The following is a 16,869-nucleotide window of genomic DNA, read 5'->3' as shown; positions in this document are numbered from 1 at the left end:
TGGTGTACTAACAGACCGTCGCATGCGACTATCTCCGATAACGTTGACCGGCTTACTTTCCTGAAAATGAACCAGGCCTGGATCTCGCAGGAATTTGCCACTCCTCTGCCTGATTAAGTAATTGGGTGTCATCCAGGTCTCCTGCTGTGTTCATCTTTCTACCACCTGAACTGCTATTCCTGGGCTCCAACACCGCCAGTTGCGGCTCAGAAGTGCAGGCTGCACAGTAAAAACATACGACCCAGTGTTATTGGGTTTCAGTAACGTCAGCTGATCCCCAGCTGTGTAGCCGGCAATGTGTCCTGCGACCGCCACGCTGGCACAACAACCTAAATGTAAGGGAACCTGTCCCCCCCCCCCCGTCGTTTGTTTACTGAAAGAGCCATCTTGTGCAGCAGTAATGCTGCACAAGGAAAAGGTAGCTCTTTTTTTTTAGCTCTTTGCACACGCAGAACTTAACACTTATAAAATGTGTTCACTGATACCGTTATACCGTCCCGGAGCTGGGACTTTCCTTCGTAATGTGACGCAGCACAGCCGTCATTCCTACCCCCTTGGTGCCATGCGCTGCTCCTCAGCGTTGTTTTAAGCTGTCACGGAGCCTGCGCTGTTCTGTTATCCCTTGGGCATGCCCTATTTGCGCTGCCTGTCTTCTGACATAATTTGGTGTCAGGCTGGCTGCGCCTGTGCGGCCGCGCTGCCCGAGATCCCGCCTCGCAGTGTCTTCTGATTGAGTCACACTGCGGGCCTGGGATCCATGGCATGCGCAGTGCATATCTTCCCCTCGGGCTCTCGCTCATTTCCCTCCGCCTTCTTTAGACTGTGCGCCGTCAGCTGATCCCTAGCATGCCACGGCCGTGACACCGCACAGTCTGAAGAAGAGGGAAGGAGGGGAGTGAGAGTCGAGGTTATGCACTGTGCATGCCCATGGTTCCAAGGCCCGCAGTGGATTACGTTAGATGAGACTGCGAGGTGGGATCTGGAGCAGCGTGGACGCACAGGCACTGACAGCCTGACACCAAATTATGTCAGAAGACAGGCAGCGCTAATTGGGCATGGCCAAGGGCTAACAGAACAGCGCAGGCTCCGTGGCAGCTTAAAACAACGCTGAGGAGGCAGCGCACGGCATCAAGGGGATAGGAATGACAGCTGTGCTGTGTCCCATTACGAAGGAAATTCGCACCTCCGGAACGGTTTAACGGTATAAAGGGACACATTTTTAGTGTTTACTTCGGTGTTTGCAAGGAGCATAATTAAAAGAGCAACCTTTTCCTTTTGCATCCTTAGTGCTGCACAACATGGCTCTTTCAGCTAACAAACGTCTTGGGGGGGGGGGTTAAAGGTTTCCTTTCAACTTGCTCAATCAGGCTTCGGCCTACACTCTGTTCCTCTGCTCCTCCTGCTGTCCCTGGGCTCTAACACCGCCAGTTGGTGCCTGGAAGTGCTGTGTGCACAGTCAACAGTCGCTCCTCTGTTATTGGGGTTCAGTAACGTCAGCTGATCCCCAGCTGTGTGTGCGGCAATACCTCCAATCTGCTCCTCCTGCTGTCCCTGGGCTCTAACACCGCCAGTTGGTGCCTGGAAGTGCTGTGTGCACAGTCAACAGTCGCTCCTCTGTTATTGGGGTTCAGTAACGTCAGCTGATCCCCAGCTGTGTATCCGGCAACGTGTCATGCGACCGCCACGCTGGCACAACTAAAATGTAAGGGGACCTGTCCCCCCCCCCCCCTAGGCGTTTGTTACTGAAAGAGCCACCATGTGCAGCACTAATACTGCACAAGGGAAAGGTCGCTCTTGAAATTATGCTCCTTGCAAACGCTGAACTACACACTCATGTAATGTGTCCCCTCACACCGTCCAACCGTCCCGGAGGTGGGACTTTCCTTTGTAATGTGACACAGCACAGCCGTCATTGCTACCCCCTTGGCACCGTGCGCTGCCTCCTTAGCGTTGTTTGATTCCGTCATGGACCCTGCGCTGTTATGTTATCCCTTGGCCATGCACAGTTTGCGCTGCCCGTCCTCTGACATCATTTGTTGTCGTCCTGGCTGCGCCTGTGCGTCCACGCTGCCCGAAATCACACCTCGCAGTGTCGTCTAATGTGATCCCACAGTGGGCCTGGTATCCATGGCCATGCGCAGTGCATATACTAGCCTCTCACTCCCCTTCTTCACGCTTCTTCAGACTAGGCGGCGTCAGCTGATCCCTAATAGCATGCCACGGCCGTGACGCCGCACAGTCTGAAGAAGCAGGAAGGAGGTGAGTGAGAGGCGATGATATGCACTGCGCATGCCCATGGATCCCTGGCCCGCAGTGGGACTACATTAGATGACACTGCAAGGTTGGATCTCGGGCAGCTTGGACGCACAGGCACTGCCAGCCCTGACACCTACATGATGTCAGAAGACGGGCACCGCTAACTGTGCATGGCCAAGGGATAACATTACAGTGCGGGCTCCGTGACAGAACCAAACAACGTTGAGGAGGTGGTGCCCGGCACCAAGGGGGTTGGAATGACGGCTGTGCTGTGTCACATTACAAAGGAAAGTCCCACTTCCGGGATGGTTTGACGGTGTGAGGGGACACATTATATGAGTGTGTACTTCAGCGTTTGCAAGGAGCATAATTTTCGGAGCCACCATTTTCCATGTGCAGTATTACTGCTGTACAAGATGGCTCTTTCAGCAACAAATGCCTGGGGGGGGGGGTTAAAGGTTCCCTTTCAACTTGCTCCACTGCAGGCTTCGGCCTACACTCTGCTCCTCTTTGATTCCCTGGGTTTCAACACTGTCAGTTGCCACCTGGAAGTGTTGTCTACACAGAAAAAAACACTAGGTGATGTGTCAGTGGGGTTCAGCACCGCCAGCTGTTCCCCTGCTGTGTAGTCGGCAACGTGTCCAGCACAAGCCACGCTGGCACAACAGAACAAAAGCTGCCACCAGTGCAGGCTTCGGCCTACACTCTGCTCCTCTCCTCCTCCTGCTGACCCTGGGCTCAAACACCGCTAGTTTTTGCCCGGAAGTGCTAGCTGCACAGAGAAAAACACCAGCCAATGTGTTAGTGGGGTTCAGCAACGCCAGCTGTTCCCCTGCTGTGTAGCCGGCAACGTGACCTGCAAACGCCATGCAGGCACAGGAACTGAAATTAAAAGGGAACCTGGCCCCACCCCCCCAGGTGTTTCTATGTATAACAGCCACCTAGTACAGCAGTACTGCTGCATTTGTACAAGGTGGCTGACTTTTTCTCCTTGCCCACGTGGAACTCAACACGTACAAAATGTGTCTCATTGAGACCATTCCACTGTCCCTGAGGTGTGACTTTCCTTTGTAATGATACGCAGCACCCCCCTTGGTAGCGTTTCCCGTCTTTTGTCATCATGGTTAGCTGGCTGCGCCTGTGCATCCGCCCTGCTAGAAACAACGCCCCTCGTTGTCATATTTATTTTGTCAGCGAGGGTGTGGTTTATGGGCACGAGCAGTGCATATGTTCGCCTGTCTTAACTCATCTCCTTCCGCCTTCTTCAGACTGTGCGGCCTCCTGGCCGTGGTAGGCGATAAGGGATCAGCTGAGGCCGCCCAGTCTGGAGCAGGTGTAAGGACATGTGTAAGCGGCAAACCTATTTACTGCACAAGGCCACGAATCCCAGCCACGCAGTGTGATTTTTTGAAAACACACTGTGGGTCTGGGATTCATGTCCATCGCTAACCGCAACGGCCGACATGAAATGAGGTCAGAAGACAGGAAGCGCTCACAGCGCATGGCCAAGGGATCACAATAGCGCAGACTCCTGTACAGCAAATAAGAACGCTCAGGAATCTGCGCCCAGTACCTAGGTGCAAATTTTGACACCTGTGCTGCGTCTCGTTAAAAAGACAAGTCACGCCTCCACAACTGTTTGACAGTATAATGGGCTAAATAGTGTACGTGTTTTAGTCAGCGTGTGCAAGGAGCAAAACAAATAGAGCAACCTTTTACTTGTGCAGCATTAATGCTGCACAAGGTGTGGCTCTTGTACCTTGCAACACCTGAGGGGGGGGTTAAAGGTAACCTTTGAAATTGGTTCAACTAGGCTTCGGCCTACACTCTGCTCCTCTACTCCTCCTGCTGACCCTGGGCTCAAACACCGCTAGTTTTTGCCCGGAAATGCTAGCTGCACAGAGAAAAACACCAGCCAATGTGTTAGTGGGGTTCAGCACCGCCAGCTGTTCCCCTGCTGTGTAGTCGGCAACGTGTCCAGCACAAGCCACGCTGGCACAACCGACCAAAAGCTGCCACCAGTGCAGGCTTCGGCCTACACTTTGCTCCTCTCCTCCTCCTGCTGACCCTGGGCTCAAACAACGCCAGTTTCTGCCCGGACATGCTAGCTGCACAGAGAAAAACACCAGCCAATGTGTTAGTGGGGTTCAGCAACGCCAGCTGTTCCCCTGCTGTGTAGCTTGCAACGTGACCTGCAAACGCCACGCAGGCACATGAACTGAAATTGAAGGGAGCCTGCCCCCCACCCACAGGTGTTTCTATGTATATCAGCCACCTTGTACAGCAGTACTGCTGCATTTGTACGAGGTGGCTGACTTTTTCTCCTTGCCCACGTGGAACTCAACACGTACAAAATGTGTCTCATTAGAGACCATTACAATGTCCCTGAGGTGTGACTTTCCTTTGTAATGACACGCAGCACCCCCATTGTTAGCGCTGCCCGTCTCCTGACATCATTGGTTGGCTGGCTGTGCCTGTGCGTCCCCCCTGCCCGACACAACGCCCCCCGTTGTCTCATATATTTTGACTGCGAGGGTGTGATTGATGGGCACGAGCAGTGCATATGTTCCCCTGTTTTCACTCCCCTCCTTCCGCCTTCTTCTGACTGTGCGGCCTCATGGCCGCGGCATGCGATAAGGGATCAGCTGAGGCCGCCCAGTCTGAAGCAGGTGTAAGGACATGTGTGAGCGGCGAACATATTTACTGCACAAGGCCACGAATCCCAGCACCGCAGTGTGACTTTAGGAAAAGCCACTATGGGTCTGGGATTTATGGCCATCGTTAACCGCACCGGCCAACATGAAATGAGGTCATGAGACGGCCTGCACTAACAGGGTATTGCCAAGGGATAACACAATAGCGCAGACTCCTGTACAGCAAATAACAACGCTCAGGAATCTGCGCCCAGTACCTAGGTGCAAATTTTGACACCTGTGCTGCGTCTCGTTAAAAAGACAAGTCACGCCTCCACAACTGTTTGACAGTATAATGGGCTAAATAGTGTACGTGTTTAATTCAGCGTGTGCAAGGAGCAAAATTAAATAGAGCAACCTTTGACTTGTGCATCATTAATGCTGTTCAAGGTGTGGCTCTTGTACCTTGCAACACCTGAGGGGGGGGGTTAAAGGTAACCTTTGAAATTGGTTCAACTAGGCTTCGGCCTACACTCTGCTCCTCTACTCCTCCTGCTGACCCTGGGCTCAAACACCGCTAGTTTTTGCCCGGAAATGCTAGCTGCACAGAGAAAAACACCAGCCAATGTGTTAGTGGGGTTCAGCACCGCCAGCTGTTCCCCCGCTGTGTAGCCGGCATCGTGTCCAGCACAAGCCACGCTGGCACAACCGACCAAAAGCTGCCACCAGTGCAGGCTTCGGCCTACACTTTGCTCCTCTCCTCCTCCTCCTGCTGACCCTGGGCTCTAACACCGCTAGTTTTTGCCCGGACATGCAATCTGCACAGAGAAAAACACCAGTCAATGTGTCAGTGGGGTTCAGCAACGCCAGCTGTTCCCCTGCTGTGTAGCTTGCAACGTGACCTGCAAACGCCACGCAGGCACATGAACTGAAATTGAAGGGAGCCTGCCCCCCACCCACAGGTGTTTCTATGTATAACAGCCACCTTGTACAGCAGTACTGCTGCATTTGTACGAGGTGGCTGACTTTTTCTCCTTGCCCACGTGGAACTCAACACGTACAAAATGTGTCTCATTAGAGACCATTACAATGTCCCTGAGGTGTGACTTTCCTTTGTAATGACACGCAGCACCACCCTTGTTAGCGCTGCCCGTCTTTTGACATCATTGGTTAGCTGGCTGCGCCTGTGCATCTCCCCTGCTCGAAACAACGGCCCTCGGTGTCTTATTTTTTTGGACAGCGAGGGTGTGATTGATGGGCATGTGCAGTGCATATGTTTGCCTGTGTTCACTCATCTCCTTCCGCCTTCTTCAGACTGGGTGTCCTCATGGCCTCGGCAGGCGATAAGGGATCAGATGAGGCCGTCCAGTCTGAAGCAGGTGTAAGGACATGTGTGAGCGGCAAACATATTTACTGCACCAGGGCACGAATCCCAGCACCGCAGTGTGATTTTTTAAAAACACACTGTGGGTCTGGGATTCATGTCCATCGCTAACCGCAACGGCCAACATGAAATGAGGTCATAAGACAGGAAGCGCTCACAGCGCATGGCCAAAGGATCACAAGAGCGCAGACTCCTGTACAGCAACTAACAACGCTCAGGAAGCTGCGCCCATGCAAAAAGGTGTTGTTTTCGACACCTGTGCTGCTTTTCTTTAAAAAGACAAGTCACGCCTCCACTACTGTTAAACAGTATAATGGGCTAAATAGTCTACGTGTTGCATTCAGCTTGTGCAAGTAGACAAATTAATAGAGCAACCTTTTACTTGTGCAGCATTAATGCTGCAGAAGGAGTGGCTCTTGTTCTTTGTAACACCTGAGGGGGGGTTAAAGGTAACCTTTGAAATTGGTTCAACTAGGCTTCGGCCTACACTCTGCTCCTCTCCTCCTCCTGCTGACCCTGGGCTCTAACAACGCTAGTTTTTGCCCGGAAATGCTAGCTGCACAGAGAAAAACACCAGCCAATGTGTTAGTGGGGTTCAGCAACGCCAGCTGTTCCCCCGCTGTGTAGCCGGCATCGTGTCCAGCACAAGCCACGCTGGCACAACCGACCAAAAGCTGCCACCAGTGCAGGCTTCGGCCTACACTTTGCTCCTCTCCTCCTCCTCCTGCTGACCCTGGGCTCAAACACCGCTAGTTTTTGCCCGGAAATGCTAGCTGCACAGAGAAAAACACCAGCCAATGTGTTAGTGGGGTTCAGCACCGCCAGCTGTTCCCCTGCTGTGCAGCTTGCAACGTGACCTGCAAACGCCACGCAGGCACATGAACTGAAATTGAAGGGAGCCTGGCCCCCACCCCCAGGTGTTTCTATGTATAACAGCCACCTTGTACAGCAGTACTGCTGCATTTGTACAAGGTGGCTGATGTTTTCTCCTTGCCCACGTGGAACTCAACACGTACAAAATGTGTCTCTTTGAGACCATTCCACTGTCCCTGAGGTGTGACTTTCCTTTCTAATGATACGCAGCACCCCCCTTGGTAGCGCTTCCCGTCTTCTGACATCATTGGTTGGCTACTTGCGCCTGTTCGTCCGCCCTGCCTGAATAAAATGCTCCTCGTTGTCTTAATTATTTTGACTGCGAGGGTGTGATTGATGGGCACGAGCAGTGCATATCTTCGCCTGTCTTAACTCATCTCCTTCAGCCTTCTTCAGACTGTGCAGCCTCATGGCCGCGGCATGCGAGAAGGGATCAGCAGAGGCCGCCCAGTCTGAAGCAGGTGTAAGGACGTGTGTGAGCGGCCAAAATATTTACTGCTCAAGGCCACGAATCCCAGCACCGCAGTGTGGCTTTATGAAAAGACACTGTGGGTCTGGGATTTATGGCCATCGTTAACCGCACCGGCCAACATGAAATGATGTCATAAGATGGGCAGCGCTAACAGGGCATTGCCAAGGGATAACACAAGAGCGCAGACTCCTGTACAGCAAATAACAACGCTCAGGAAGCTGCTCCAAGCACCAAGGCGTTATTTTGGACACCTGTGCTGCGTCTCATCAAAAAACCAAGTCACGCATCCACTACAGTTTGACTGTAGAATGGGGTAAATTGTGTATGTCTTTCATTCAGCGTGTGCAAGTAGACAAATTAATAGAGCAACCTTTCACTTGTGCAGCATTAATACTGCACAAGGTGTGTCTCTTGTACTTTGTAACACCTGAGGGGGGGGTTAAAGGTTTCCTTTGAAATTGGTTCAACTAAGCTTCGGCCTACACTCTGCTCCTCTCCTCCTCCTCCTGCTTCAACACGGGCTCTAACATCGCTAGTTTTTGCCCGCAAGTGCTAGCTGCACAGAGAAAAACACACGCCATTGTGTTAGTGGGGTTCAGCAACGCCAGCTGTTCCCCCAGTGTGTAGCCGGCAAAGTGTCCTGCAAACGCAACGCAGACACAAAGCTGCCTCCAGTGCAGGCTTCGGCCTACACTCATCTCCCCCTGCTTACCCTTTGCTCCAACACCGCTAGTTGGGGCTCTAGGAAGACAATCTTTAATAGGCAAGGCAACGCATCCGGGTTCCAGCACCGCCAGCTGGTTCTCGGCAGTGTTCTTGTCACAGGTACTCCCTCGTGCCAAGCCTGGTTTCAGCACCGTCAGCTGTTTCCGGGTTGTGTCAAGCTCACTGAGACACCTATGCTTGCCTCGTCGTGGTGCGGTCGGGTTAGCCAACTCCAGGGTGCCTCCAGTTTAGGAGCTTCCTATGTGGGCTGCGTGAACTGGTAGTCAAGGCTGGTTATGTAGTGCCAGTAGGCCCAGCTCCCCCTGTAGGACTGTTGGGGTTCGGTAACTGCGGCTGCCTCGCGGCCTAGCTGTTCTCTCCTCTCCTGTGGGCCTTGGGGTCCACCACCTGGTTCCAGCACCGTCAGCTGGTTCCGGGCCGAGCCTTTGGCTTAGGTGCCTCCTCCTGGGTATCCGAGTTCCGCCAACGCCAGGCGGTCCTTGGTAGTGCTTTTAAGCGCGGGCACCTACAGCTTGGTAACCGGGTTCCAGCACCGTCAGCTGGTCCTCGGTCGTGCCATTGGCTCTTGCACACTGGGGCAACGCATCCGGGTTCCAGCACCGCCAGCTGGTTCTCGGCAGTGTTTTTGTCACAGGTACTCCCTCGTGCCAAGCCTGGTTTCAGCACCGTCAGCTGTTTCCGGGTTGTGTCAAGCTCACTGAGACACCTATGCTTGCCTCGTCGTGGTGCGGTCGGGTTAGCCAACTCCAGGGTGCCTCCAGTTTAGGAGCTTCCTATGTGGGCTGCGTGAACTGGTAGTCAAGGCTGGTTCTGTAGTGCCAGTAGGCCCAGCTCCCCCTGTAGGACTGTTGGGGTTCGGTAACTGCGGCTGCCTCGCGGCCTAGCTGTTCTCTCCTCTCCTGTGGGCCTTGGGGTCCACCACCTGGTTCCAGCACCGTCAGCTGGTTCCGGGCCGAGCCTTTGGCTTAGGTGCCTCCTCCTGGGTATCCGAGTTCCGCCAACGCCAGGCGGTCCTTGGTAGTGCTTTTAAGCGCGGGCACCTACAGCTTAGTAACCGGGTTCCAGCACCGTCAGCTGGTCCTCGGTCGTGCCATTGGCTCTTGCACACTGGGGCAACGCATCCGGGTTCCAGCACCGCCAGCTGGTTCTCGGCAGTGTTTTTGTCACAGGTACTCCCTCGTGCCAAGCCTGGTTTCAGCACCGTCAGCTGTTTCCGGGTTGTGTCAAGCTCACTGAGACACCTATGCTTGCCTCGTCGTGGTGCGGTCGGGTTAGCCAACTCCAGGGTGCCTCCAGTTTAGGAGCTTCCTATGTGGGCTGCGTGAACTGGTAGTCAAGGCTGGTTATGTAGTGCCAGTAGGCCCAGCTCCCCCTGTAGGACTGTTGGGGTTCGGTAACTGCGGCTGCCTCGCGGCCTAGCTGTTCTCTCCTCTCCTGTGGGCCTTGGGGTCCACCACCTGGTTCCAGCACCGTCAGCTGGTTCCGGGCCGAGCCTTTGGCTTAGGTGCCTCCTCCTGGGTATCCGAGTTCCGCCAACGCCAGGCGGTCCTTGGTAGTGCTTTTAAGCGCGGGCACCTACAGCTTGGTAACCGGGTTCCAGCACCGTCAGCTGGTCCTCGGTCGTGCCATTGGCTCTTGCACACTGGGGCAACGCATCCGGGTTCCAGCACCGCCAGCTGGTTCTCGGCAGTGTTTTTGTCACAGGTACTCCCTCGTGCCAAGCCTGGTTTCAGCACCGTCAGCTGTTTCCGGGTTGTGTCAAGCTCACTGAGACACCTATGCTTGCCTCGTCGTGGTGCGGTCGGGTTAGCCAACTCCAGGGTGCCTCCAGTTTAGGAGCTTCCTATGTGGGCTGCGTGAACTGGTAGTCAAGGCTGGTTCTGTAGTGCCAGTAGGCCCAGCTCCCCCTGTAGGACTGTTGGGGTTCGGTAACTGCGGCTGCCTCGCGGCCTAGCTGTTCTCTCCTCTCCTGTGGGCCTTGGGGTCCACCACCTGGTTCCAGCACCGTCAGCTGGTTCCGGGCCGAGCCTTTGGCTTAGGTGCCTCCTCCTGGGTATCCGAGTTCCGCCAACGCCAGGCGGTCCTTGGTAGTGCTTTTAAGCGCGGGCACCTACAGCTTAGTAACCGGGTTCCAGCACCGTCAGCTGGTCCTCGGTCGTGCCATTGGCTCTTGCACACTGGGGCAACGCATCCGGGTTCCAGCACCGCCAGCTGGTTCTCGGCAGTGTTTTTGTCACAGGTACTCCCTCGTGCCAAGCCTGGTTTCAGCACCGTCAGCTGTTTCCGGGTTGTGTCAAGCTCACTGAGACACCTATGCTTGCCTCGTCGTGGTGCGGTCGGGTTAGCCAACTCCAGGGTGCCTCCAGTTTAGGAGCTTCCTATGTGGGCTGCGTGAACTGGTAGTCAAGGCTGGTTCTGTAGTGCCAGTAGGCCCAGCTCCCCCTGTAGGACTGTTGGGGTTCGGTAACTGCGGCTGCCTCGCGGCCTAGCTGTTCTCTCCTCTCCTGTGGGCCTTGGGGTCCACCACCTGGTTCCAGCACCGTCAGCTGGTTCCGGGCCGAGCCTTTGGCTTAGGTGCCTCCTCCTGGGTATCCGAGTTCCGCCAACGCCAGGCGGTCCTTGGTAGTGCTTTTAAGCGCGGGCACCTACAGCTTAGTAACCGGGTTCCAGCACCGTCAGCTGGTCCTCGGTCGTGCCATTGGCTCTTGCACACTGGGGCAACGCATCCGGGTTCCAGCACCGCCAGCTGGTTCTCGGCAGTGTTTTTGTCACAGGTACTCCCTCGTGCCAAGCCTGGTTTCAGCACCGTCAGCTGTTTCCGGGTTGTGTCAAGCTCACTGAGACACCTATGCTTGCCTCGTCGTGGTGCGGTCGGGTTAGCCAACTCCAGGGTGCCTCCAGTTTAGGAGCTTCCTATGTGGGCTGCGTGAACTGGTAGTCAAGGCTGGTTCTGTAGTGCCAGTAGGCCCAGCTCCCCCTGTAGGACTGTTGGGGTTCGGTAACTGCGGCTGCCTCGCGGCCTAGCTGTTCTCTCCTCTCCTGTGGACCTTCGGGTCCACCACCTGGTTCCAGCACCGTCAGCTGGTTCCGGGCCGAGCCTTTGGCTTAGGTGCCTCCTCCTGGGTATCCGAGTTCCGCCAACGCCAGGCGGTCCTTGGTAGTGCTTTTAAGCGCGGGCACCTACAGCTTAGTAACCGGGTTCCAGCACCGTCAGCTGGTCCTCGGTCGTGCCATTGGCTCTTGCACACTGGGGCAACGCATCCGGGTTCCAGCACCGCCAGCTGGTTCTCGGCAGTGTTTTTGTCACAGGTACTCCCTCGTGCCAAGCCTGGTTTCAGCACCGTCAGCTGTTTCCGGGTTGTGTCAAGCTCACTGAGACACCTATGCTTGCCTCGTCGTGGTGCGGTCGGGTTAGCCAACTCCAGGGTGCCTCCAGTTTAGGAGCTTCCTATGTGGGCTGCGTGAACTGGTAGTCAAGGCTGGTTCTGTAGTGCCAGTAGGCCCAGCTCCCCCTGTAGGACTGTTGGGGTTCGGTAACTGCGGCTGCCTCGCGGCCTAGCTGTTCTCTCCTCTCCTGTGGACCTTCGGGTCCACCACCTGGTTCCAGCACCGTCAGCTGGTTCCGGGCCGAGCCTTTGGCTTAGGTGCCTCCTCCTGGGTATCCGAGTTCCGCCAACGCCAGGCGGTCCTTGGTAGTGCTTTTAAGCGCGGGCACCTACAGCTTAGTAACCGGGTTCCAGCACCGTCAGCTGGTCCTCGGTCGTGCCATTGGCTCTTGCACACTGGGGCAACGCATCCGGGTTCCAGCACCGCCAGCTGGTTCTCGGCAGTGTTTTTGTCACAGGTACTCCCTCGTGCCAAGCCTGGTTTCAGCACCGTCAGCTGTTTCCGGGTTGTGTCAAGCTCACTGAGACACCTATGCTTGCCTCGTCGTGGTGCGGTCGGGTTAGCCAACTCCAGGGTGCCTCCAGTTTAGGAGCTTCCTATGTGGGCTGCGTGAACTGGTAGTCAAGGCTGGTTCTGTAGTGCCAGTAGGCCCAGCTCCCCCTGTAGGACTGTTGGGGTTCGGTAACTGCGGCTGCCTCGCGGCCTAGCTGTTCTCTCCTCTCCTGTGGACCTTCGGGTCCACCACCTGGTTCCAGCACCGTCAGCTGGTTCCGGGCCGAGCCTTTGGCTTAGGTGCCTCCTCCTGGGTATCCGAGTTCCGCCAACGCCAGGCGGTCCTTGGTAGTGCTTTTAAGCGCGGGCACCTACAGCTTAGTAACCGGGTTCCAGCACCGTCAGCTGGTCCTCGGTCGTGCCATTGGCTCTTGCACACTGGGGCAACGCATCCGGGTTCCAGCACCGCCAGCTGGTTCTCGGCAGTGTTTTTGTCACAGGTACTCCCTCGTGCCAAGCCTGGTTTCAGCACCGTCAGCTGTTTCCGGGTTGTGTCAAGCTCACTGAGACACCTATGCTTGCCTCGTCGTGGTGCGGTCGGGTTAGCCAACTCCAGGGTGCCTCCAGTTTAGGAGCTTCCTATGTGGGCTGCGTGAACTGGTAGTCAAGGCTGGTTCTGTAGTGCCAGTAGGCCCAGCTCCCCCTGTAGGACTGTTGGGGTTCGGTAACTGCGGCTGCCTCGCGGCCTAGCTGTTCTCTCCTCTCCTGTGGACCTTCGGGTCCACCACCTGGTTCCAGCACCGTCAGCTGGTTCCGGGCCGAGCCTTTGGCTTAGGTGCCTCCTCCTGGGTATCCGAGTTCCGCCAACGCCAGGCGGTCCTTGGTAGTGCTTTTAAGCGCGGGCACCTACAGCTTAGTAACCGGGTTCCAGCACCGTCAGCTGGTCCTCGGTCGTGCCATTGGCTCTTGCACACTGGGGCAACGCATCCGGGTTCCAGCACCGCCAGCTGGTTCTCGGCAGTGTTTTTGTCACAGGTACTCCCTCGTGCCAAGCCTGGTTTCAGCACCGTCAGCTGTTTCCGGGTTGTGTCAAGCTCACTGAGACACCTATGCTTGCCTCGTCGTGGTGCGGTCGGGTTAGCCAACTCCAGGGTGCCTCCAGTTTAGGAGCTTCCTATGTGGGCTGCGTGAACTGGTAGTCAAGGCTGGTTCTGTAGTGCCAGTAGGCCCAGCTCCCCCTGTAGGACTGTTGGGGTTCGGTAACTGCGGCTGCCTCGCGGCCTAGCTGTTCTCTCCTCTCCTGTGGACCTTCGGGTCCACCACCTGGTTCCAGCACCGTCAGCTGGTTCCGGGCCGAGCCTTTGGCTTAGGTGCCTCCTCCTGGGTATCCGAGTTCCGCCAACGCCAGGCGGTCCTTGGTAGTGCTTTTAAGCGCGGGCACCTACAGCTTAGTAACCGGGTTCCAGCACCGTCAGCTGGTCCTCGGTCGTGCCATTGGCTCTTGCACACTGGGGCAACGCATCCGGGTTCCAGCACCGCCAGCTGGTTCTCGGCAGTGTTTTTGTCACAGGTACTCCCTCGTGCCAAGCCTGGTTTCAGCACCGTCAGCTGTTTCCGGGTTGTGTCAAGCTCACTGAGACACCTATGCTTGCCTCGTCGTGGTGCGGTCGGGTTAGCCAACTCCAGGGTGCCTCCAGTTTAGGAGCTTCCTATGTGGGCTGCGTGAACTGGTAGTCAAGGCTGGTTATGTAGTGCCAGTAGGCCCAGCTCCCCCTGTAGGACTGTTGGGGTTCGGTAACTGCGGCTGCCTCGCGGCCTAGCTGTTCTCTCCTCTCCTGTGGGCCTTCGGGTCCACCACCTGGTTCCAGCACCGTCAGCTGGTTCTCGGCAGTGTCTTTTGCTCTTGTACCTTCTGCTCCCCATCCTGGTTCCAGTACCGTCAGCTGGTTCCGGGCAGAGCCTTTGGCTTAGGTGCCTCCTTCTGGGTATCCAAGTTCCACCAACGTCAGGTGGTCCTTGGTAGTGCTTTCAGGCACGGGTACCTCCTGCTTAGTAACCGGGTTCCAGTAACGTCAGCTGGTCCTCGGTAGTTCCATTGGCTCTTGGACCTTCGGCTACCCATCCGGGTTCCAGTACCGTCAGCTGGTTCTCGGCAGTGTCTTTTGCTCTTGTACCTTCTGCTCCCCATCCTGGTTCCAGTAACGTCAGCTGGTTCCGGGCAGAGCCTTTGGCTTAGGTGCCTCCTTCTGGGTATCCGAGTTCCGTCAACGTCAGGCGGTCCTTGGTAGTGCTTTTTAGCACGGGTACCTCCTGCTTAGTAACCGGGTTCCAGTAACGTCAGCTGGTCCTCGGTAGTTCCATAGGCTCTTGAACCTTCGGGTAGCCATCCGAGTTCCAGTTCCATCAGCTGGTTCTTGGCATTTTCTCAGCCTTCTTGTACCTTCTGCTACATTTCCAAGTTGAAGACCCTAACGTCGACGACCCGGAAGACCACCACGATGACGACGACACGGAAGACCACCCCGATGACGACGACGACGACGGCGGAGACGACGACGGCGGAGATGACGACACTGGAGACGACGACCCTGGAGACGACAACATGGAAGACCGAGAAGCAGAAGAACAAGAGGCTGCAGAACAAAGAGCAGAAGAACATTAAGCATAAGACTTAATATCAGAGCAAAAGATATTATCTAAATTATATGCAGAAGAAGACTAAGCAGTGTATGGGGGTGAGTCCGTTCCTCCTCGTGGTGCCCCTGGATAAAGCCTGATGCTGCAGGCCAAACTGAACGCGGACAAATGTAACTTTTGTGACTGGCAGAACGGAAGGTGTAATCTTCAAACTTTTATAGATAACAACTACGGGAATGCCTGTCACAAATGAGAATATGATGAAGAAGTAGAATAGGAAGAATAATAACAGTGGAATAAAAAGAATATGTAGAATAAGAAGAATAATAATAGTTGAATAAAATGAATATGAAGAATGTAATAAAAAAAAAAAAATAGGTAGAAGATGAAGAAGAAGATGAATAAGGTGAAGAAGTTGATGTCAAAGATGCTGATGATGATGAAGATGAAAGTGTGGGAAAAGAAAAAAAAAAAGAAAAAAAAGAAGGGGAAGGGCGTGGAATAGTGAAACATCAATATCTGACAAAATAAAAAAAAAATTTACATAGTCAATATCTTTGTCACTCCGAACGTCTTAAAAAAAAACAAAAAACATGCTATTCTATTTGATTGGGATAAACCTCTATGACTTTAATGTCTCCGCCACCTCCCCAAATACATCCGGCATTATTCTTAGTTGTTTTCCTTCATGTAGAATGAACCTACAAGGAAAGAAAGGGTTTATTTTAATTCCGATATTTTGGTCCCATTGACTTGCATTGGGATCGGGTATCGGTATCGGCGATATCCGATATTTTTTGAATATCGGCCGATCCAAACCGATACCGATACTTTCCGATATCGGAAGGTATCGCTCAACACTAGTGCTAATAGCTAACAAATCAAGTAACTGTAGAGAAGAAATCAAAGCCAGCACTCAATCGGTATAGTCCACGGTGCTAGTGAACGGGATGTTTAATCCCATATGTCATAAAGTCAGAAAAATCACTGCACTCGTATGATTTTCAGATGCATAAATTGAAGAGTTTATTTAAATTGAAGAGGATAAGATACTAGGCGAATTGACGTTTCGGCCAACTCGTGGCCTTGTTCACAAAACCGCTGTAACAAGCAGAGAAACAAAACAACATTTACAAACAGGTAAATATATACATATATACAAATATACAGAAGGGAGCAAAGAATCCATATCAAAATCGATGAGCTGCCAATGGACATATTAAGTAATGACCAAAACGGAACGTATTCTACAAAACTGGAATATACAGAAAAAGGTGGACCGTACAAAAAGAGGAAAAAAGACCATAATATTTGCAAAAACCGGTACTGGAGGAAGAACATACCCTGGTGAAATTCTGTTGCATATAAAGAAGGATCCTTTACTTTGTGTTGAGTTATATACAATGGTATGGCGATATACCTAAAGAGAACAATATAGCATGAGATAGCAGCTAAGGTTTCATATCCCCAGGTAGCGGGCCAACCAAGACCTTAATTGTGTTTATCTAGTGGTACAGACCGAGCGTCCCTTTAATAGTATCTACATGGTGTAAGCACCCTGTATAGTGCCCCTGTTGCAAGTACAAATCAAAATACTGACCCAGCTGGAATGCTAGACAACGTATGTCTATGCAAAAGAGCCGTATCTGCGGCTGGAACAGATCCTGTGTCTGGAATATATATGCATATATGAGTATGAGGCATAAATCTTATGTAGTAACTAGAGTTGAGCGACCTTGACCTTTTTAGAGTCGAGCCGGGTTTCGCGAAACCCGACTATCTCAAAAGTCGGGTCGAGTGAAATCGGCCGATTATGACGTAAAGTCGGGATCGACCGAAACACGAAACCCAATGCAAGTCAATGGGGCAGCATAGTCGGCAGTGAGTGGGGGCCAGGAAAACACCTAGAGTGCCCATTTTAATGTCAAAACCATCCATTCTTCTTAATGAAGCTTGTCAAGCGTAATTTACCTTATAATAATTGGAAGGCATTTGAAATTGGGGGTCAT

The sequence above is a fragment of the Ranitomeya imitator genome, chromosome 4 (assembly GCF_032444005.1).
Source record: "Ranitomeya imitator isolate aRanImi1 chromosome 4, aRanImi1.pri, whole genome shotgun sequence".
Taxonomy (NCBI): Eukaryota; Metazoa; Chordata; class Amphibia; order Anura; family Dendrobatidae; genus Ranitomeya; species Ranitomeya imitator.
This window is presented reverse-complemented; position numbering follows the sequence as displayed.